This window comes from Erithacus rubecula (genome assembly GCF_903797595.1).
Source record: "Erithacus rubecula genome assembly, chromosome: 17".
NCBI lineage: Eukaryota > Metazoa > Chordata > Aves > Passeriformes > Muscicapidae > Erithacus > Erithacus rubecula.
In genome coordinates this window covers 11,354,976-11,379,179 of record NC_136669.1, presented here as the reverse complement: position 1 = coordinate 11,379,179, position 24,204 = coordinate 11,354,976, and the positions used below count along the sequence as shown (strand labels likewise).

General features: G+C 38.2%; 1 long non-coding RNA gene across 1 annotated transcript; it reads left to right on the top strand.

Moving 5' to 3' along the window:
• Window positions 1-261: 261 nt before the first annotated feature.
• LOC306809392 lies at window positions 262-2,197 on the top strand. Its single transcript, XR_013776220.1, has 3 exons — window positions 262-377; window positions 1,832-1,962; window positions 2,072-2,197. It is a non-coding gene; the product is annotated as an uncharacterized lncRNA (long non-coding RNA).
• The last annotated feature ends 22,007 nt before the right edge of the window (window positions 2,198-24,204 follow it).

Sequence of the window (24,204 nt, the reverse complement as noted above, 5' to 3'; positions counted from 1 at the left end):
AGTCATAAAGGGAATGGCTAAGTCCCCAGAAGGCTTCCTTTCTTTTCTTTTATAAATGTGTAGGGGGAAAAAGCAAAATAATAATAAAGACACCTAGCTTAAAAGTTAGTTGGAAAATAATTTTCCTTTATCTATTATCTTGCCTAGTTCAATGTACTAAAGCAGTTTTTTGAATGTTATGGAATTTAATGTTAAACAAAAATAAGCAGAAACAGAAATCTGTTTTAATTTTCCTCTAATTACTTCCTCAGAACCAATCAAGCTGCCAGTCAGGGGAATTGAAGACAGCAAACATATCAACATTTTATCATCTTTGTTTTTACACACAAAACTTTGTTAATGGACAAAAAAAGAGGTTGCTGAATTTGGTTTCAAGTGTAGATAGCTGATTATTTCTGGAAACAATATTTGCATTTTTTTGTTTCAAGTTAATTTTGAGATGGTGCTGGAAAAAAAAGCAATCAGTTAAAGAAAAAAAAAAGATTTGCCAAATCTCAGGGATGTTCTTTTGAAGATGCTGAACAAAATCCTAAATTAAAGTAACAGTGATAACAGTTCATTTATATAAAGAATGCAGAGTCAAAGTGCCTTTAGAACAAATACATTTCTCAAGATCAGAAATCAGCTTGAAACTGATTTCTTTTACATCTGCACTTGTGTAGTCATGTACACATCACTAAAATTCTCACAATTTCTCCTTCTCATGTAACAGAAAGCACAGGCTTAAGGCTTTCAAAGTGTTACCTGCACCCATAGGAAAAGTACAATATATGCTTGGATTATTGTATTTCTTTATGCTATTGTATTTCTTTATGCAGGATCTGGAAAGCATGTGATTTGTTTTCAGAGGAAACTGTACTCCTCAATTCCTTTGAAAAATCTCCCTCACTAAGTCTGTTATCACCCTAATTCTTTACACAGATAACAAAAGGCATCTGTCCTTTATATGCTTAACGAAAATAGTTTGATTTAATTCCAAATGGCAGGCATGGCAAAAGAAAGTGATATAATGAATTTGTAAATGAAGAGAATTTTGCTTGGGATTCTTTTTTTTCCTTTTGTGGTGTTGTTTCCTTGAATTTGTTTGTTTGTTTAGGGAATTTTGGGGACTGGTTTTGCTTCCTGCAGATTTATTGGAGTAGTCTGAAGGTAAGGAAGGGAGGAATTTGTATTTAAGGTGCCAGTCTGGAAGACAGGAGGAGTTTACCTCTTTCTCTGCCTGATACGTTTGTTTCTGATTTGGATACCTATTGTTTCCTAGATTGGAATATTTCTGCAAGACACTGATTGCATAGCATTCCTCAAAGTCTCAGAAATGAAGATGCTGGAAGGAAAGCAATGCCTACACAGCATTTCAGTTTTTGTTTAATTTTCATTAAATAATATTTCAGTTATTTTTATTAAGAGCAGCAAACAGAAAGCAAGGAACACAACAACTCCAAAATTCAGAAACCTCAGCTTCCAGCCCTTTCCATTCCCTAAATTCCAAGTATGTAAAGAAGGATGCTCTTGATTTGCAAAAGGGTGTATGAGGCCAGGATACAGTTTCTGGGAGTGGTGGGGAGAGGGGGGAAGGCTCTCTGACATTTAGTGTGGGTTTACTTACACATGTGGACTGTAGCCAAGCAATTATTATTTTGCCTTTTTCTTCTCACTGTTTCATTGTTTATGTGTGTATAGCCTTTCTTTCTTAGATAGTATTTGTTCATTGCACTGAACTTAATTGAAAATTTTAAATAATCTTTTTGCAATTTGGTTTGGTGGTTATTTTTGCCCAAAAATCCTAATTTCTCTTGCTTACCCTCTCTTTGCATGTGGTTATTTAACTCAGTGAGGAGGTCTGCTTACAGACAGAATTACAGAGACATCTGTGGAAAGGAGATTTTCAAATGGCAGCCTAAAAGTTCTTGTGAACTTGAGAATATTTGCATGGGCATGGAGAGGCTTCTGAGCAGCCAGAAGGTAAAGCTTTGTTGTGCAAGCTCATGGAATAGAGAAAAACTTTCTTTTTCTGCAGCATTGTAGTTTTGTTTCACTGCTTCAAAACTGCTTTTTTTTTCTTGGTTTCCAGGTCCTGAGCAAGAACTATAAATGTCACAATATGCTGAGTTAATGAGGGAGCACCAGGCTGGGCTCTCTGCAAGACTTTGCTTTGTAGTTTTAAATCAGAAAATCAGAGCCTTAAATTTATCTGAACATAGCCTCCTTTTTGCCTGTGTGGTTTAATGTGGCTTAATTAACTAATGTCTTAAGTGAGGATTCAAGTACCCATGTAGATTAAATGAGCCAATTTAGGATCCTGCAGGAGCTGAGTCCCTCTGAAAATACATTTCTTCTTCCACAAAGGAATACAGAAAACACTTTGGAGGCTTTTGAATTTTGCATGGCAAGGTTTTGGTGGTGGGAGCTGCAGGGTGGTTTCCAGAAGCTCCTCCAGGACAGAGCCAGCTGTGGCCAAGGCTGAGCCCAGCAGGGCAGGGCAGTGCCTCTGGGGTGGCAACTTTGGGATTGGGGCAGAGGATCCCTGCAGGAGTGAGAAGCAGAGCTGAGGTCACAGGTAGAAGCCAGTGATGCTTGTGTATGTTGATTTGATTACTGATTGCTCTGCTGAAAACCTTGGCTGGGCAGGTGAGAAGTTCTCAGGTGCTGTTTGCCAGGACCTGCCTTTCCCTGGGTCACTGTCCAGCTCTGCCACACTCCCTCCCAGCAGGGCTCCTGCTGCTCTGGGCCCACATCACCTGCAGCACCAGATCCTGGTCATTGCTTGTCATCAAGGGAAGTTCACACTTCTCATATGTGTTTATTTCTACATGATTTAGTATTTACTGCAACAGCAAAACAATCTGTTGTGCTAAGAGGACAAGTTCTGCACAAATGAGGACACTGCAGAGTCAAACTTGGGTAGGAATTCTTTAGGCAGCTTATTCAAATGAAATATCTTAATTTCCAAAGCTGTACCATGCAAGACAAAGGAGAGTAATGTACTTGTTAACAGTCACCATAAACAGTCAAAACAGACACTGGGTTGAGAATAATTGAATCATTAGAACTAAAGATCTCCAAATCAGAATCAAAGTACTTTTCTGGACTTGGCAATTCATACCATATTCCTGTTGAAATAAGAAAAGCATTGTATTATAGGAGTTAAATGGTAAGCTTTTTCTGCACAGAACAATTATAAGTTATTCAAAGCCTTTTCTGCACAGGGTGTTTATAAAAATGCAGAGGCTCATCACACCTTGTATAGAGTGAGGCAATTAATGGTGAAGGCTTCTGGAAACAGAAATGAGACTTGATAAGTAATTGCTAGATAAACATTATAGAAATGCTGAGGTCCTGAGTTTAGAAGTGAGAAAGGTTTCTAAATGCCTCGGATGCTCCTGTGAATGTTGCTATTTGTTATATCTCTGCAGCATTTCAGTGTCTAAGAGCCCATTTTAAGATACTTTGGGCCTGATTAAAAAATAATAATGGCAGAGCAGCTGAGAAACCAAAGTAATTCAGTCCAACTGAGTTGTGTTATGATCAGAGTCAAGACTGCCAGTAATCACTTTGCCAACAGGTATTTTGATGTATAAATAGTAATTAAGAGCTATTTTTGTGGGGTTTTTTGTCTGAGTGCTGATTGTTCTGCTGCATTAGTAAAGGGCATCCCAATGCAACCTGGCCTCTGGAGCTGGGATGGCCAACATGGGTTTAATTCCTGCAAGAGAAGTGCTTCTTGCTGTTTTTAAAGGATATGGATATGATATTTTGTTTTTCCTCTTTAAAATTCTTCTCCCTGATGAGGAGTGGAAAAATATTTTGAATTTTAGTACTGTTTATGATTCAAGAAACTGTTTCTTGCTCTGCTTCATTTACAGCAGTAAAAAATAATAAAATATTTTGGTGGAAAAGAGTTGGTGCCCTTAAAATATTAAGAAAAATATTTTTCCAGACCATTAATACAAAGAATCAGCTTACATGGATGTTTATTGTGAATGTTTTAGCATGTAGTTGTTTTTATGAAGCTATTTTGATGCTCCTGCACAAAAGAAAATATTCTCATTTTGTTAGTTAGTACTTATGAAAATGACTTTATACAACTTATAAATAACCTAAATGTAGGGTCATGACTTTATCTTCAATGTTATGCCCTGTTGGAGTAAAAATACAGTTATATACAGTTGTATTAAAGCACCAAGAGAGGAGAAAAGCCTGTGCTTTCTGTAGGTTGCTATTGCACTCTCTATTTTACTGAGTTGGCTTACAAGACAAAAATGCTCATTCTTTATTTGTGTGAACAGCCAACTGTAGCAGCACCAATGTCTGTAACTGGATTTCATTATGGAAATTCAGCTAAAAAGGGCCACAGGCACAAAAATCCATTAAAATGTTTCTATTGCTTTACATATTCTTCTGTGATAAAAATAGCCCTATATTTGAATTTAAGAAGCTTTAGCCTAAAGGGTAGCAGATGGATATTAAGGAGATTATAATAAAGAAGGGTATTATAAAAAAAAAAAGGCGGATGGGGAGAACCATTCTTTTACATTTAGGGAAACCATTTGTAAATGCAAAGGTATTCAGAAAATGTGATCTATTCCTAGGTAATCAATAATGACTTGTTGATTCTTTGTTTCTTTATGAAGTCCTGACATAAAAATAGGCTCATTTTGTAATAAATTGATACAAACAACACCGGGGAAAATATATTAGCTTTATCTAGGACACTTGCATTGTCACTGCCACAATGTAAAATGTGATGAGTGGCTGCCATCTGAGCATATTTTGAAGTAAACAGTAAATGCTCTTTGGCTTAGTCACAGCCTCAAAAAGGCAGCCTTTGCCAGTTCTAGACCCCATTTCCTTTCCCATAAATCTACTTTATATCTGAACTTTTTTGCCTATCTCTGCAAATTTATCTTGGCAGTTTTAAAGGTTTTTCTCAAGTTTCTTGAAAATTTCTGGTCCCTTTGGAGTCCAGACAGAGACTTTGAGCAGCCAGAACAGATTTCCTGCTTCAATCACAGAATTCCCTCCCTCCTGTGTGTGCACAGATCACTTGCACTGAACAGCTCAGCACCTGTGTTAAGTTTGAGACCAATCAGCATTAATGACGCACAGGGGCAAGGCTGCAGCCAAACTGTCCAGGAGCATTCAACATACAGCAGAGTGGCTTTTCTCTTCTTGGGCAGCCCTGCATCCTCTGCCCTTTGGAAAGGAGTGATTCTTGGATTGCCAGGGTTGCCCCATCACTGGATGTCTGTGTGGAAGATGGAGGAGCTGACAGGAGGGGGAAAAAAAAGCCCCACGTGTGTCTCCTCTCAAGCTCTCTTGTGCTGGCCCACTTAAGTCTAATGGGATTAACTGGCTTCAGTGGGCTTGACATCTGTGTGAGTAAGGTTAGACTTTTCCTTCAGATCAGCTGGCCCTAATAGCATTTCTGTGATTGCCTTCCCCTTCTTACACTTTCCATGCCTTGCCTGAATATTGTGAGCTGTGCTATAAGGATGGATTTATTAGAGATTCCTCTTGCTCTTTGAGTGAGCCCTGGGACTTTTCCAGCAAAAGATAAGGGAAGAAAGGAACAGAGCAGAAAAAGGAAACAATTTCAGGTCTCAATAACTAAGAAGGGTTAAACAAAGAGATAACTGCTGCAATGCCTAAATGTTTTCAGCATCTCTTTAATGTGAAACCTTTTCATCTGTTACACCTTCAGAAGTCAGATCTCACTACACTCCCTTTGAGTTTTGTGCTTCCATTTCTGTCTTAATTACCTCTCAGAGAGAGATTGCTCTCCTGTTTTAGAGGAGGGGGATTTTTTTAATGCAAAGTTGTATTTATTTATAAATATATACATATATATATGTCTAGAGAAAGTCGGCTTCAAATCTTTTGTTCGTGGCACTCACCATATGCTGCTGTTTAATATTTAATCAGCCCCACCTCATCAGAAACACTGCTGGCCTCATTAGATAATTAATGGCTGCCTGCGTCTCATTTGCTTCAGTTGATACATCTGCAGCCAGTAATTAGAGCAGGAGTTTATTAGTTGCACTGGCTTGGTTTATTTGTGAAACAATCTCTCCTTTGATTGAAGCCGTTGGGATTGGCATATGTGGACAGCCTGCCTCCCTGTTCAGTAGGGCTCTTTTGTTTACATTTTTGCTACAGTTTTGCAACACTGCACATCCTGGCAGTCCTAGGAACAGTTGGTGGTGAAGATTTGCCTTTTATAATTTAGGAGATAATTGGGTAATTCAATGCAGTAAAGCTACTGCAAAGCAATTCTGGAACTTTGGGGGAGGGGTGAGGAGGGAAATCTGGTAGACAATTTGTTCTCTTATAATATTCATTTTTTTTATTATTATTTTTCAGGCATCTTAATACAAACCTTCTCTATCTGAAAGATGTATATGCATAGCACAATGTGTTTGGAAAGTTTGCAATCCACGTTTTTTTTTCATTCTGATATATTAACTAAGACCAAAACCAGTATTAAATATTGGCAAGTGGTCACATGCCAGTGTCACTAACCATCCTCCTTAATGAATTCTCATTTTAAGCCTCTGTCCTTGGTCTGTCAACTCATTTGCAAGTGTGTAAAATGTACTGTGGTATTTTCTTCTGGCCCTGTGAATTTATGACAAGTCTCTTACTGAGTAGTCTGAAGGAAAACCTTTATACAACTGTCCACATTAAAATAATGAGATGAATTGTTCCTGCCTGAGAGAAAACACCAGATCTCCTCAGTACTGTCTCTAAAAGGTCCTTTCCTGTCATTATACTCTTAATCCTGATTAAGTGGGCTTGTTTTTTTTCTGAGGAAATAAATCTGTATAGCTTTTCCTCCTGACAAGGTTCTTGTACCAATGATCATCCAGCCAGGCAGAAGTTTGAATGGGGACTTCTCCCCCCTCATTGCCTATTTTTGTCTTGCATGTTTGCTGCACACCTTGCCTTGGCATTGCCTTTGTGTGCAGAGGCTCTGCAGGATTCCACTCTGGAACAGCAGGTGTGGGTTTGACAGCCTCTGGCAACACAATGCAAGAGTTAACTCTTAATGTGGGGAACAAATCTAAGTCAGATTAAATGTTCTTTACCACTAAAAAAAGAAACTGAAAACTGTTTTATTTTTTGGGTATTTATTTTCCAAAGGTGCAGGTTGCTGAGCCAACACTTATTTTTTCAGTGTGAGAGAAGGTGTTTTGGGCTGTTGACTCTGATTCTTCTTTTGTCCTCAGTGAGGATTTTCCTGCAATGAACATTTCCAGATAGGACTTGTTCCAAGATTAACACATCAGCTGTCTTTGCCTATGTGCAAGAATTCCTGTAATTAATCCTAATTTCTCTTATAGTACCTCTTTTATCTACCAGCATGTGTGCTCCTGAAAGCATATCCTAAATCTTCTATATTCTGGGATGCTCTTTCCTCCTGGTTGTGCCTCATAAAACCAGGGGAAGGCAATTGTCAATGATTTTTGCCTTCAGCCTTGCCACAAAAGAGATAGGTTCTAGTGAAAATTAAGCTGCACCTTCTTTTAACCTGCCTGCAAACCAAATTTACTGCAGGTTGGAGACATGCTCAGCCTCTGGAGGACTGGGTTAAAAGTAATCCTGGCTGGGTGGTTTGGATGAAGGCATAAACCATCTGATAAAACTTGATGTTGGCAACTGCCCACCCTTGTTCTCTTCCTGCAGAGGTCAAGTGTCTGTAGCTGTCTCTGCTGGGAAGCCTTATTTCCTTTATTGTGTGCATCTGGGTGTATTCTTTATTGTTTGGAGTTTTGTTGTTTTTTCTTTTTTCCCCGTATTTTGCAAGCCACATGTTGTGCTTGAGCCCATCTACCTTTCTCACATAGCTGGTTTGTTTCCCTGATGTTGTTGAGAGATTTAACCCTGGTGAGGAGCTAGAATTTGTGATAACCACATCTTTAAAAGACTGGTACCAGGCAGCCTGGCTGCACAATTGGAAGGGGTGTCAGACAGCAATAGTTTTACTATAGCTCCAAGCAATGGCTTCCTTATCAGTCTTCAAAACATTAAAAAGTCTTTTCTTCTACTAGATAATCCTTTATCATCCCTCTGTAGCTCCACTTAGCCTACACTGGCAGATTCAGTGCATTTTGACAGTTCTGACCTGATGAAAAAGCTTGTGCTGTGTTTGTAATTGATTGTAGCCATAAATGGCTCACAGACTCTATTTTGTTTCTGTTGTTCACTGTGTCACTTGAGCTTTTTGTTTGTGTTTCTCTGGTTCGATTTCTCCACAGTGAGAAGAGCTTTGCAGAAACAAGTTTAGATTTTCATTCACCAGGTGCTGTTGGGCAGGAAGGAGAGACAGTCACCAGTGATTTTTGATGCAGAGCAAGAGGGAAATGATGGCTGCTGCACTCCAGGCTGCCTGGAGATTTGGATCAGAGCAGCTGGTTAATAAGCACACCTTCCTTCAGACTTTGCTGTTCCTGCTTTTGGCCAGTTTTCAGTCCCCATCCTAGTAATGGTTGGCTTTTGCTTTTCCATATTACTGGCACAGGGGAATCTACTGAACCTCATTTGGGTTAAATTTTGAAATGGCAGCACTGGATGTGCCTGCACAACTAGTTACAACATGCTTTTGGCTGCAACAGTAGGGATCTGAGTGTACTGCCTGCACTGCTGTATGGTTATTATATAATTGAGTTAGTTGGGAATTTGCAAAGTTTTCCAAACACCATTTTTTTTCTCTGAATCCTCCCAATGTCTTATGAAGGATGTTTTAAATGACAGGTTTCTGAAAGGTGTGGTTATTTAATGGTGTTTTATTCAAAACAGCATTTGGGTATTTAACTTCCTAAGTTGTCCTCAGAAATCACAGTTTTACATCTTGAGTGCTAAACCTTAAGTTTGTTTTTCCAATTTGTGTCCATGAATACTTTTATAAGCTCAGAGGACTCATCACTGTGCATGTATTTTGCAATATTGTGACTTTTTTTCACCTTTACATGGTGATGTGCTAAAGTTAAAGGCAAGAGCATTTGCTAACTGATTCTTCAGAGCCAAATATCTTTTTTTTTTTCCTTTTTTTTTTTCCACCACTGACACTTTATGGCAGCTTACCCTTGTATACCATCTCTTCTGGTCTGGAAATTGTTATTCAGCCATTTAATACAGAATTTACAAGGCTAGAAAGCAGTTATTTAAAAAAATCATTAGAAAATGAAAATTTTGCAGACTACAACAGTCTGTTAGACAAGTCATTTAAAGTAATAAATAGGTGAAACCTATTCTCCCAAGCTGAATTGTAAGTGACATTTATCTGATATATATATAATAGTGAAAGAAACACTGGCACACACATTACTTCAATTGCAAAATGATGAAAAGTTACAATAAATCTCCCTGTGTACGCCTTTTCTTTCCCCTTTAAACATTCTAATGTCATTGTTGTCAGGTTTCTATATTCAGAGTCTATCTCCTTTCAGTAATCTTGGGCTCGCCTGCTCTCCAAGGGACACAATTATGTTAGTTCCAAATAAGGGCTCTTTGATCTCTTTTTATTCCTCCTTTGTTTCTGCACAATGAAAGCGAGAGGAACTCAATTAAAGTGACTTAGTCTGGTCTCTTGACAGAAATTGTTACAAGTAAAAGGTTTGATTCTCTCCTCAGTTAAACCAGTGTTTTGCCAGTGTAGCTACATTGACACTATCAGAGCTGCATTGATGGAAAGCTGCTGCAATGGAAGAAAGGATCAATCCTCAAGTTTCTCCAAATAGGCCATTTGAAGGAACTACCACTTTCTTTTTCTCAGCTGAATTGAAAGCAATTTAATTGGCTTTCAAAGTAGTCTGCTCAGTGAGAGAAGCCCAGACTGAAGGTGACCATGATGGAGACACAAAGGGGAGACATGCCTTGTGATGAAACTTAGTTTTGCATTAAAGTCTGGTAATCCTTTAAAAGCAAGTTTCAAGAATAATGTGATGTCATTGTCATAGTTAAAACAGGGGTGTTACTCAGTATTTTCTCAGAGTAAACTCATGTCTTAAACTCACCACACACCATGTGTTTATAATTATTTTTTTTGAGAAAGGCATAAATCATAGGGAGCATTCACTCAGCTTGAGCTTTCCATCCAGATAGTATTTGCATCCTCTATATATATATTTAGGTCTTAAGTCAGTCTGTCTCTTGAAAGAGCCAGAGATTTGCTAGAGCCTGCAGGGATTATGAACTTTAGGTAATTGCTAGAAAATTAGATTCTTCTATTGATAAAATGGAAATCTTAACCATTACTATATGTGTTGCTGTTCAGAAAGCAAGTTCAGGACAAAAAAAAAATCATGGGAAACTTGAAATATTCCACCAAAAACAGAATATGTGGTCTCTTTGCCCTTTGTGAAATATATTCATCAGTGTTTTGTACATCTCTGGGGGTTTTTTTCATAATATTTGTCTTTATATTTGGGTAGATCATTGTGGTTAAGAGAGATCTGTTAATACCATAACTGATATTGAATACTACTTCTTTGCTCCTTTTATTTTGAGACAATTTTTCCTAGATAAATCCTGTGAAGGGTTTTTCTCATTTGGTGGTTATTCCATGCTCAGCTTTGCACCAGCCTTATTCATCCTCTAATGCTGCTGTGAAGTTTGTGGTCCTTGGGCTCTTAAGTTTCTTGGAGGTTCCTTGTCAAGCCTTTTTTGGGGAGCCATCTGATTTGGCTTCCTTTTCACTTTTTTCAGGATTCACTTATTCCCAGCATGCTAACTGTTTAAAGCTGGTTTTCCCATTAGCCCTCAGAGGTATGAGCAATGCAGTTCCTATGTCAGGTTAGTTACAGAAGTCTCTCTTCTCCTTTGCACCTATTTCCCACTCCTTCTACCCTTTTCTCAACCAATCTTGTCCTGCTGGAAAATCCCATTATGCTGCTTTTTGAGGCTCCTGTCTCGACTGGAGCAAGGACACATTTTCTGACACAGAATATTGCTGTCAGAAGAAGGTCTCAGAAACATATTTGTTTTTCTGAAATAATTCTTTGCTGAAATAATTCTCATGCTTCTAAGCAAAAAGGACAGAAGCAAAGGCAGTTTTTCCCAGATGATGTTATCCAGAAGATGGAAATTACAGGCAAGCAAGAGATGAAGGACAAGCCAAGAATGCAAGTATGGGAGGTATCACTTTGCTCTCAATGTCACAGATGATTTGGACTTGTCTAGAATGGGTCTAATCATCTCTGGGATATTTGATCAATTCTCATTTTTAGCAAATTCTCTCCTTGAATTTTGAGGTGATTCAGTGATTGGGGAATGCTTTAGACATCTCTATTTCCTTTGTGCTTTTTTTCACCGTGTGAGATTTTTAATGCCAAAGAAGAATGATGGTCGGCTGAAAGATGTTATTTAGACAAAAAAATAGAGAGAAATATTTAAAGTCTTCCAAATGGTATCTTGCAACTATGATCCATGGCTAGATCTGGCTGCTGTTCTGTGCTCTGCCTCATATTCTCAGGGGAAAAAAAAAAAATAACTAAAGACAACATAGGATACAAGAGTTCATGAAAGAAATCATACGTAGGAAAACCTGACTGCCATCTAACAAGTCTATTACATTTTGAGTATATGGAAAAAATAGAAACAAATCAGTCAGTGATATTTTCCCTATCTCTACATGAAGAACAGTGGACCAGTCAATGAAATTCAAAGGCAGGAAATCTTACAGTGGAAAGAAATTCGAGGAGTGTTGGTGTCTTACATCACTTATCTGCATGCAGAGCATCCTATACTGAAATACACTTGTGGCTGAAATAAAGGCAAGAGAGCAGAGCTATTTCTAAGATTTTTTGGATTAATATTACTTAATTAAAAAGTACTATCAAATATCTCAATGTTTGGGGAAGTCAGGGAAGCTCTCTGAACTCTTGTCAGGTGTCTTGCTGGATTTTCCTGCCCAAGTTTTAGCATACCTGAGGCCAGGTCACGAGTCCCATCTTTGAGCAAGGCTCTTGGGAACTGGACTTCCCTCATCTTAACTAAGAGACATTTTAACACTTGGAGACATTCAAACTTCCCTATTTGTTTTAGACAAAAGGAGTGAAAGAATTTACCTCTCTTCCCTCCCCACTTTTGGACAAAAATACTTTAAAATCCTCTTTTTCTATGACAAATACTTTTACATAGAGTGAAAATCTTTTTATATGAGTCTTTTAAGTGACCTGCATCCTGAGCTTTGCCTTTGTTTGCTTATTAGCAAAATCCAGAATCCTGCATTTTCAGTAGGGCAGAAAAGCCTCTTGACTGCCAGGATCTGAATGTGATATATAACACTGGAGTGATAGACATGTGTGCAGTAGAAGGATTGCTCTGTGCTAATTCTGCTCCACTGAATTTCAGTGGAAAATACCACCCTAAAAATGACGACGAGGAAAAAGATGAGTTATTACTCAGTTCTGCATATGTTCTTCCATATGCTACCAAGCTGCAGTTAGGGTGAGGTGAAGCCAAGGCATCATTTTGTATCCATCTGATTCTGCTTCTCTCCATTCACCTGAGCAGGGTGGGCATTTGCTCTGTCCTTTCCCTTTATCTGCTATGCACAATGCAGGTGCTGCTACAGGAAAAACACAAATCTCTTTAGTCGTGTGCAGCCTCCCATGTATTTGGGTCTTACTGCACTGCAATTTTATCCCCTCCACAAGTACCTTTGGTTTTATCAGGCTCTCAGGAGGAGGTTTATCTTAAGCTTGGTGTGAAGTGGAGGTCTAAATTCTGAGCTGTCTCTAAATCAATTCACTCTTCCCTGGTAGGAAGAGTGCCATTCATGCCTGGAGTGGAGATAGCAGTCTTTTCAATATCAGTTAAATGTTTTATCCTTATTTATCTTATTTTAATTCAACCGTTCTAAAGTACTTTTCAAAGTAATCAGGTATGACAGTGCTGGGGTTAATTAACAGTTGGTGTGCTGCCAGCAGCTTCCCCCTGATGGTATTGATGATGATACTGATCTTATCTGATACGCTTTGCTAGGGAAAAAAAGATGAGAAAGAAGCAAAGACATTATGATATGAATATATAAGGACAGTAGGTGTCCTTCCTGCCGTTTTATGGATGTGTCTGAAGGATTTCCTTTGTGAGAGAACAGAAGCTCAGCCTAACCCTTATCTGTATCACACCACAAAAATCTATCTTCAAATGACATCAAACACTTGTCTTAAAACCACAAAGCAAAGTATAAATAGGTGCCTGAAAACTCATCTTGCTGATGGTGCTGAGGTAGTATCATCCATGTGATTTTGATGGGAGGCTGGTATCTGTAGATACAAGTATTTCCTATCCATGGGCTATGAATTTGCCATATTTGAAGTTTTCAGTCACCTGCTACATACATATACAAACATTGAGACATATCAAGGCCTTTGTTTTGTGAATTTGAGAATTTTGCCATGTCTGTTTGAGAGTCACCTGTCTGAAAGGCACTTTTTGCTTTTGCAGTGTAAGGCTTTGTTTGTTTTTGCTTGCTTGCCACAAATGAAATAGAAAATATGCCAATGAATCCTCTAAGAAATTTTAAAATGAACAGCAAAGGAGTCTCAGAGAAATGCAACACTGTGATGTAAATGCTTGTCATGCCTCTGGGAGAGACAGGAAAGATTAAAATCCCACAGGTGATATTGGAGGAACCCAGATGGTCCAGTTAACACTGTGCTTTTAAAATCAGTGATGATGAGATTTTCCAAAAGCAAACTGTAAATTTGTGTTTCTCTATCAGTGCTCAAAGTCCTTCCCCAACGTTGACTAGCTGTGTATAAGGCAAGCAGTCTGAAAATCCACACATTTTTACACAGTCTGTAAGAACTGATAGGTTTTCACGTAGTCATCAATCAAATTTATGTGCTGGGCTCCGTGTGTTTTCAGAACCAGATAAAGCAGGGGTCCCTTCAGACAGCTGGAGTATTGTCACTTGGGAGAACTGTGAGGATGAAAAGTTACCATAAAAAGGCAGGTGAATACACAAAATGTTAACCTGGCAAAAGTTGCCATAATTTTCAGGTACTGACTAGTGATAATTGTTTGAGAATATGGTGAGAATTAGCATCAATCTGATTTTGCTTTTTAAGATTGCAGCAAAATGAGTTCTATGGTTTGCAGTTAGGAAAGTAAATAACTTACTTTTAAGTACTTTATAATTTTATTTTCTCTTTCTTTTTAAATGCAGTCATGGTAAACTGTAATTGAGAAGTGTTGGTTGAGTTGGAGGACGAGAAAAATTGATTTAAAAAAAACTTCATTCAAAAACTAAGGCAGAACATTTTTGGGAGCTCCGATATCTCTGCAAATACTCTCTTTAAATCTGCCAAAATCCATTCTGTGTTGCTCCTCTCACTTTGCAAGATATGTTGAAAACCTTGCAGGTAAGGATTCCAAATTTCTCACAGTGAGATGACTTAAATTGACAGTGATGCTGGGAATGCAGTTGGACTGAGTACCTCTACCAACCCACTGGTTCCTATCGAGTCCTATGAGAGCACTCAGGGTACTAGTCCTGGGTCCCTTTCTCTCAGCTGAGACTTATTCCTTTTGCTGAGCTGATGTTGCTCAGGTACCGCTTGGAAATTGTGAATTTTTTTATGTGTTCCAAGGGGATCCAAGGTGTGGGTGGGCTCATCACACTCCATGGATTAGCATTGCATAGAGCAGCCCCTTCAAACAGGAGTGCTGTGTACCATGCAATTGGTCTTTGAGAGAATATTATCAAGGTATTTAATGCACCTAATTAAAAATAGGAAAATAGAAAGTATTTCTAAGAGTTATAGAATTATCTTTAAATCATTGTAATGATGTTTTTTTCTTATTAAGTGATAATGTCTTAGCATAGGTCAATGCCTCTGTTCTGTTCCTAGTGATTTTGTTGCCAGCAGTGATCCAGGTTGCTGGTAATCTCTATTAGAAGGTTCTTTGATGTCATGGACACCTTCACCTCTGTGCTCTTTGTTTAAAAAAAAAAATCTGGTGGTGATTTGTGCCTCAGTGTTTCCATGTGTGTGTATATATATATATATACCAGCCTGCATATTTGGGCAGAGTGTGACCTTCCAGAGATCCTTGGGTCATGTTTTTACTTGTAGAAATCAGATTTTCCCATTTTGTGTTTCTGTGTGCAGAAGCCAAGATTTTCATATTTGTTTAAGCAGAGGCTCATTACAAAAAAAAAGAGGTGGGTTTATATGCAGTTATCTCCTTTGTTTAGCATTGATGTTTCTATTCATATCAACATCATTTTTGTCTTCTTGAAAAGCTTTATAAGCTTTGAGTTTTCAGAGAGCATCTACACTTTGCTGTGATTTTGTGGCAAATTAAATAATGCAACTTCTTTGAAGCAGTTTCTCTAACTTCATTAGCAAACCAAGCATTCTTTGGGGTCACAAAGCTCTGTTGCAAGACCAGTGAAGAAGGAATTTGACAGTCTCTTGTCACAAGATTTTTTGTTTCTTCGCGGTGTTTTCAAGAAAATAGATAAAATAGAGGTTTGCCTGGAAGCTTAGTCTAGAGAACAAGTGATACACAGACTAAATAAAACATATCTTGAATTCACTTGTGGAAAGTTTGGGTAGTAGCTTGATGTATGGTTTCTTGGACTCTAAATTTCTTGGAAGCCATTGCACCAAGGATTTTGTTGTTTCCAGGTTTCAGCTGTGTAAAGACTCAGAATGCTGCAGGGCAATTTTATATAGGGATGACCTTGGTGCCAACATGAACTAGGGGAGGAAAAGAGGAGAGGTGAAAAACTCATAAATGAATTAGATTTGAGCTATGTTTTTAATATTTTATTTGCATTGGTTTGTTTTGTGGTATTGGTTCAAACCATCTGCATTTGGGTGGAACAAGCTCCATGAAACAAACAAAATCTTGACAATAAGATATATTATATATATAGTTTGGGAAATCTAGCTTGAAATAAATGTACTTCAGCTTTAAAGGAACCTTTTCTTTTAAAACATCCTTTTCTCTAATTTTCTTGAAGTGTAAGAAAATGAGCTCACTTTTTCCTCAAACATACGGTACTTTATCAAACTTGTATATAAATTACTTGGTTCTTCATACTGCTGATATTCTTACAATTGTTTTAATAGACCATAAAAATGGTAATACTGTGGTAAACCATTAAATGCTTTAGCCCAGCAGTATTCCTAGTTTAATAGTTTTACTCATTTAACACTTACGATTTGTAACCGAGTAAATCTAATTTTAAAGTAGGTTGAGGAAGTTAAACCACCTCTGGGGGATAAATCTACACTCCCTTACCTGGAGGGCAATACTAATTGCTATCCAGACCCAGAACGGGCTCAAATGAAGTCAAGCTCCAAGGATTACTAATGAGTGAGGCTTACATTGTATGAGCTAAAAGTCTTTGAATGCTATTTTTTTTTACTTGAGAAACTGGCTGAACAAAAGTCTGAGAAAATCCATGCAATCAGTAAGACTGCTGGTGCTTTTAAGCATTAGTAATTATCAGCCTTCCTCCTTGGGATGTTAATGATAGTGGTTTGACCTTAGACCAGTGTCTCTATCTAAATGTATAACTTAGCCATCAGTTTGCTTTAAATCAAGCACTAAATCTGTCTGAGTGCCATTTCATATGGATATTAAAAAAGCATCAGGGTCTACTAGGCTTCTTTTGTCAGCTAAATCTCGGACAATTGTGTGAATAAATTAATGGATGAAACTGACCTTTTTAAAATTATTCTATAAGTTCTGTGTTGGTGCAATTGAGGAGCACATCTCAGTATGTATTTCAGTGCAGAGGAGGTATTTGCAAGCACTACTATTAAGCTGCATAGTCATATCAGTGGGAAGACAAGAGTTGTAATTTTTGTAGAGATCTTTAGCCTTTCAGTTTTTTACCTTGCTCATAAATCTTGAGTGAGATCTTTTATGAGGTTGTTTTATTTTTCCTCCTTTCCTTCATTCTCTCTGTTCTGCTGATATATGGCAATAGAAACATCAAGATTTGTTTAAAATATTAGTGAGTTACATTTAGACCTTTTCAAAACAAAGTATGGAAGTGTTTGCAATGATTAGCCAGACAAATGTTAACATGAATAAATTGTAATGTAAAACAGGGCATAAAAGAATGGGAGGGAAGAAGATTAGGTCTCTGTTCCCTCATTTAAATCCTGTTTGAGCCCAGAGGGTTTAATAGGTATGGAAGTTCTGCCTCAGAGACTGAGACTGGGACTTAGGAGGTGCAAATACCTTCATCTGACTTTCTGCTGCTGCTGAATTTTGCCCCCAATGGCCAACCTTAGTAAAATCCAGCTATTTTCCTTGAATAATGAAACTGTGAAAAATCCAGCAAGTACGTGGAAATCAGAAGTAGGAACAGGCCCTAGAGGATTTTTAACCTAAATAGAAGAGGCTGTATCACCAGCTTTGAAAGCTGTTGCTGTTTCACTATTCTTTCTTTTTGCCTCTGGGATATTCCTGAAACGTGTGCATCTTCTGTTTTATGAGATGTACTTTCCTCCCTTAGATGTAGAGAGAAACAGGAGGAGCTGGACGATGGCATGGCCTCCAGCACTTTGTTTATGAGAACATCCTTCCAGCAATTTTATGTCTGCATGAGGCAGAAAAACCATTTCCAATGTGCCCTTGAGCTGTGGATCAAGCATTTTACTTCTTGCTCTTTTCTGCTTTAAAACTTAGTATTCCTTTCCCAGAGTCCTTAGACGGATGAGATTTTTGTTGTTTGCAGTGGGCAAAGCACTTTCAGCTCCCTTTCTTTTTCCCAGCCCCATTTCCCAGCTGATTGAGCTCGTGTTGTGCATTTCTTTCTCTGGAAAACTGCTCTCCTGGGAGCAGGCTGGCATGCTGTCTCTGCTCCAGGATACCTGCAGGACAGTGTGATGGTGCAGTCATCGACTCAAACTCTTTATTGTAGCTCAGGCTCATGAAATGGGTCCATTAGGCAGGGTTGTGTTCCCAGGCTGTGTTCACCAGGTTTGTGTACAGAAGGTTTGGAGGAATGAGCTCACCACTGGCTGGAGAAAAGCTCATTCTCCAGTCCTCCTGCTGCTAATGCTGAAATAATCCTCAGTTCCTCCCCCAAAAACTCCAACTAACCGATAACAAAACCCAACCTAACCCCTAGAATTAGTTATATCTTTTCCCCCAAATGCAGTAACCTGAGAAGCAATCACAACACCGGGGATCATTTAGTCCTAAGGAATGTGCAGAGCACCTTGTGCTCTCAGACCCAGGGCAAGGACCCCTCCAGGGTGGCACCACTCCTTGATGCAGATCTCCAACTTTGTCTTTAGGTCCAAAGTACCACAGACAAAAACTGTGTTTGCTCTTGGAATTAACCATAGTCCTTTGCAAAGCTAGCACAATTATGTATGAATAAAAATAGATTTTTTCTTAGTGGATTTATGTCCCCTCTGGTGAGGGGATTTTGAGTCCCATCCTCTGAGAGGCTGCTCTGCTGTAGCTGTTGATGCTGGATTTAATTCCTACAACAAGGTAAAGAAAAACCTGTTGCTCAAACAGCAATATGTCATCATCTGGTGATGCTGTTCCTGCACAGCCATGTCCATATAGCAAACAGCCTTGTTTATCCTATTGCTAATTTACAGAAATAAATTTCTTTCTCCATTGAGCGTTGAGATACACATATGCAATTCACTAGTTGTAACTTGTGTTATTAGCTCTAATCCCTCCACAACAATTTGCCAAAATAATTGCCTCAGCCACAATGACCTTGTTATGTGATGTTTCTGAGTAAGATGTGCAACAATTTATTTCTTGCTGGAGCTTTCTTGTTTAAATTAGCATAATTTCTTCTTAAAAACAAACAGATCCGACTCCTCCATTCAGCAGAAGTGCATAAGGAAATTGTTTGTGCTGTTTTTACTTTGTTTTTCTTTTGGGCTGAGTTTTTATTGTCTTGTGGAAGAGAACTAATGACAGATTAGGAGGTAAACAGCTGCTTTCCTGGAGCCATGTATCGTCATGTAGGTTGCTTCTGTAAGGATTGCCTTCAAATACCAGTGTCAGAGTGAAACTAAAAATAAGAAACACTTTACTTTGGTTTTGCCTTTATAAAGCTTATCTGAAAATCTGTGCAGAAAGCAGCATACACATAAGTGCATAGCCTAATTTCCTCTCTTTTTACCAGTTATTAACCTTCAAGAGAGCTTTTCTTCCTGTTCCCTGGTAGTTGTCACCAAAGGATGGTATCACAGGTTTTGGGTGGGGGAACAGCTGTGCACTGTTTGTGGGCTGCTCCTTCTGCCACTGATTTCACTGGGAGATATGGGGAGCCCAAGTTCCCTGCAAGAGGTTGACTCTTTTAAAACTCTGATCAATGGGATAAACATCTTTAAACTTTCTACCAATATTCCTGTGCCAGAAGTCAGAGTCCCTGGGCTCTTAATATTATGCTTATTATCTTTTGTTCTACTCATGTTCACTCTAATTTAAATTGTAGGCTGCAAACCACAATTAGATAATCACAGATTTTATATCTGAGTTGCCTTGGAAGCACTGAGTGCATATTGGGTGTTTCTATTCATTTTGTCCTTTTTTCTAAAAGCTCCTAAACAGATCAGTTTGAGGAAGAGTTTTGTAGGGAGAATCTCTTCAGTCCCAAGCCCCACTAAGGTTCTCTGTGGGAAATGTGGATGCCTAGGATTCATCCACTTTGCCTTCCCTCTAACTTCCTGGTGCACCCTGTGCTCAAAGGCTGGCTGCTTCTGATAGGGATTTGAAAACTTTATATTTTTAATCTTTAGCAAGTTACTTTGTTAAATCCTCTGGTGGTTTTTTTTGTTGTTGTGTTTTTGTTTTTTTTTTTTTTTTTTACTCCCCCGATTCTCATTAGAATTTTCTCAGTTTGTTATTTTCAGTTTTCTCAGGTGTGTGCAAATTCTGCTTTTCATGTCTAATAGCCTCTTTTACTCAGCTCTTTGAGTACACTGATATTTTTTGGAAACCCATTTGAAATTATTCCTGAAAGGTATTATACTTGTACTCTGAGCTTTTACACTGCTGCCTTTAAAGCCCCCCTATGCCAGTTTATATAAAAAGCTTTAAAATATTTATATGAATATTTTAAAATTTTAGCTGATTCTTTTTAATTTATTTTTAACTAGCTTTTTCATATTTGTATCATTCTTTTTTTTCCCAAGTTAAGCAACTTAACCTTTCAAGTTAAACCTCTTGTGGGTTTGCTTTTGGGCTTCTTTTTGGCATTTTTCCCCTCTCTTACAAGTGATTTGGTATCTGAGTGTGGAGTAGTGTCTTTTCCACAGTTTTTCTTGGATAACTTCATCTTAAGTCGAGCTGATGCAAGAATTGCTTCTCATCCTGTGAGTTTTTTCATTAGCTGCTCCAAAAAGTGGTTCTTTATGTTTGGGATGTCCAGCAAATGTGTCACCACAGTTCACTATATAGGGGCAAAATGAAATCTGTCCCTGTTATTGTGCTTTGTCTTCACAGCTTTTCACTCTCCCTCAAAATCTTTAACTATTATGATCCTCATGTATTTGAGATATATTAAATATATTTCAGTTTTAACAGACCTTGCTTATGTCTCCATACAAGTTCCTCTCAGTCCAGGGGTAATGCGTCCTTCCTTTCCCTACAACTCTGAGTTGAGCAATCTCTTAAATAACTCGGACAGTTTGCAGTTGTGTTTTGCTCTCTCAATATCTTCATCCAATTATAGCAATTATATTGGTGCTTGGTTTATCCTGTGTGTTGGTGTCACTTTTTAGACCTTCCCTAACAAGCTGCTTGTAAACCAATTGCTCTGTTCTTCCCCTTGAAACCAGGTCAGGTTTTCAAGGGGGGGTTGACAGGACTGTGTCTCCAAATGGAATACTGTCCAAGTCTTTAGGAGTTTCTCCTAATCAATGAGAGAAATTCTTCTTTCTATGTATTTCCTACCATCACTCTTAATCAGACACTCTCTTATGGGTTTGTCCATGCCAAGTTCTTGCACCCTGTGATGATTTCTCTCATCAGCTCTCTCTCACTTTCTGGACTACTTTAAACACCTCATCCTTTCCCAGTAGTTTTTCTCTCCTTAACCAATTAGCCATTTTTTCAAATCTACTAGAAGCTCATTCTTTGTTTTCAATTCTTATGTTAAGCATAAAAAAAAAAATAAAAAAAATCTTCTTCCCAACTATACTTTCTCTTTCTGAACTTCTCCTTAGTTTCAACTTTATGAAGCAATTGCTTTCACTCTAATCCACTATGGACTCCCTCACCCATTGCAGGCATGAGTCGAGTAATTTGAGTTAATTGCAAGTTAATTACTATTTAAGAGATTTGGTTTTCTTCATTATTTGCTGAGCTACATATTAAATTATACTGTCTTTATGAGGAACTAACTTGCCACCACTCCAGATCTATGCCCTCCTCAGACTATTTGGCACCATCAGATGTGGCCATAACAATTTTGCTTATGCTGTTTCTTGTTTATTAGAAAGCACAATTCTGGAATATCAATTACCTTTTCACTTTAGTTTTGCTGCTATTGCTAGGTTCAACAGTAGAAAAGGTTTTCCTTCATATCCAAGACTATTTTTCTAGAAACTTCACTATAGACATGTGAATTTGAGGGAAGTATAATTTGTTTTCTTTTTCCTTCTGCTTTCATCTAATGGCATTATTTGCACTGTGGCCAAATAAAGTGTTTAGTAAAATTGTGCAACATTTAACAAAATAAAATGGATAGACTGCCCAGCACTGGTAGCAAAGAACAATGTTTTACTTGAGCTTTTATAGGACCCCTATTTGATGGTGGGGTTTCCTCAAAAGGTGGATCACTGAAAATATTAAAAGCAGAGACATTTTTTGAAATGTAACTGAAAATTATTTCATCTTTAAGTACACAGTGAGTATTAGGTTAGCTTTTCTGTCTGTTGCCTTATGTGGGGGAAAAAAAGATTGAAAATATTTAAACTGTTTTCATAAAGGATCCAGCTCCCTAGGTACTTAAAACAAAAAATAAACTTGATGTGATTACTCAATTACTCCAAAATTTGTTTAGAAACCTCTGCCTACTAAAAAGAGATGGTTTTTTTCTTATTGTTGGTTTGGTTTTTCTGCTGTTTGGATTTGGTTTTTTTCCCTCTCCTGCAATCAAAACATGCCCATTAACCTTGTCTCCTTTTTGTTTTTCATTTAACTTGAGTATTCAAGGAAGTGTTAATGGTTCAGCTACAGTTTGATGGAGCTGCAGTACTTGTATTACATAAGTTTATAACTATGGAAATACAGGGGTTTTTAGTTAATTACTTTTCTCCTGAAAACCCCTACATTCATTCCTAAACAGAGAAATTCAAAACCCATGCATGTGTTCTCCTTGACTGCACCCTGCCTTTTGTTGTCTAACATTTTTAGCCATTAAATATTAAAATTCTATGAAAATTTGTTTAGTGGACATATTCAGGCAATTTTTATCACATAGGGGTTTCCCCCTATGCTTTTTTAGTGACTGGCATCTGCAGCTTATAAACAGCCCTGAACTTTGGACTGTATTTAATTACAGAATTAATTTTATTATGTATTTTTGGATCACTGGCTTGAAGAGACACTTATGCATTTGTGCTTTTGAAGAAATAAGGATTTCTAAGACTTCCTAGGTGCATGGTGATCTTCTGTGTTACCAAAATTAAAAATACGTAATTTGGAAAGAAGAAAGTTTGCCTGTGGTAGCCTGTGTATGTTAATTCCTTCAGATTGTCTTTTGTGTCCTGCAAAAGGGAAAGTAGATTTTTCTGTGCTGTGAGCTCAAACTGTTTCTTGATCTCTGCATGAGAGGTGAATGTTTGTGGCAAATGTGGCTTTCTTAATGAGGTCCTGCTGTTCTGCATGAAACACTATCACAAATAATAATAAACAGCTCCCAGTTTCTGCCTCTTCAGTAGGAATAGAAACTGGATAGTGAATCTTCCCCCCACAACTGTGTCAACAGCAGCTCCTCATTACCTGTCCATAGCTGCTAAAAATGGTCAGAATGCTGCCCAAGCTCCTTAACTTTGGTAAGATTTTTGAAGGGAAAAATAAATATTTTCCTCTCTTTCAAAAAGATTTTGTTGGCACTCCCTGAAACTGCTTTTGCTGCTTCTAGTCCATTTGGTTGTTAATGGGCTTTGTGGACACAGGGCCTTTGAGCTGTAGGAATTGCAAACACAGTTCCAGCTGAGCTCCTGAACTGATGGGTGATCATCTTATCAGGAGCTGGGAGATCACATTGTGATTTCTGCCAAAGTTCTGCCTTATGTTCCTGCTTTTGCAGTGAATGCATGACTCTACTTTCTTTGTGGAGAATACAATCAGTTCTGTAATTTGATTATTCATCATATCACTTTGCTCAGTTTCTTCATTTTCCTGTGTGCTGTTTTCCTCTGGAGCAATGTACAGTTCCTCTGGGCTGCAGGAAGGTAGTAGAGGAAAAACAGTGCAAGAGCCTTTGACTTCAGAGGAAAGAGCAAATGAAGATCTGGAAAGGGTAACCACTTCAAGAAGGTTACCTTGGTCAGGGAAAAAGAAATCTGTTATTGAATGTTTGGTTTTGATGATGTTAAACAAAGAGAGAAACCAGATGGAAGAAATTGTGTTTAATTTGTCTTGCAGTTTAATGTAGAGAGCCACAGGTCTTCCCACAGGTGCAAGGTGAGACAGCTTGAAACAATGTTTGGGCATGTTCTTGCTGATCTGAGGGATCCTCCTGACTCCTGGAGTGGATAAGGGGATTCCATGTCACATTTATTTATTGCACTTTGCACTTCTCTGCTGTGGTCATGATCTCTAAACGGAGTCAGAGCTGCTACTGAGGCCCTTGGGGCTCCTCCATCCAAGGCTCCAGCTTTAAGCTGAAAGATTTATATCCTTTATCTGACTCATGGCTGCTGCAGGCTTCGTGATGTACTCAGAATCAGAAACCCCTTCAAGGCCCAAACTTCATAAATCTTAAATCCTATAAACATCCTGGGTCCTGGAGTACTGATTTCAGGAAACACTATGTTACAAAAATTGTGAATCTAGTAGTCCTGGTTTCTAGCAAGGAAATTTAATTAAAAGAGGAGATAATTAGATGAGAAACCTCTGCTGGGAGTAATTAGAAATATTTCTGAATGGGTTGAGTCAGATGAGTAATCCACTGAAGCTATGCAAAGCCATGGCTGTCCAGCTTCCAGCAAACTGAGTGAGAAAGGAAGTGAGAGACTCTCCCCA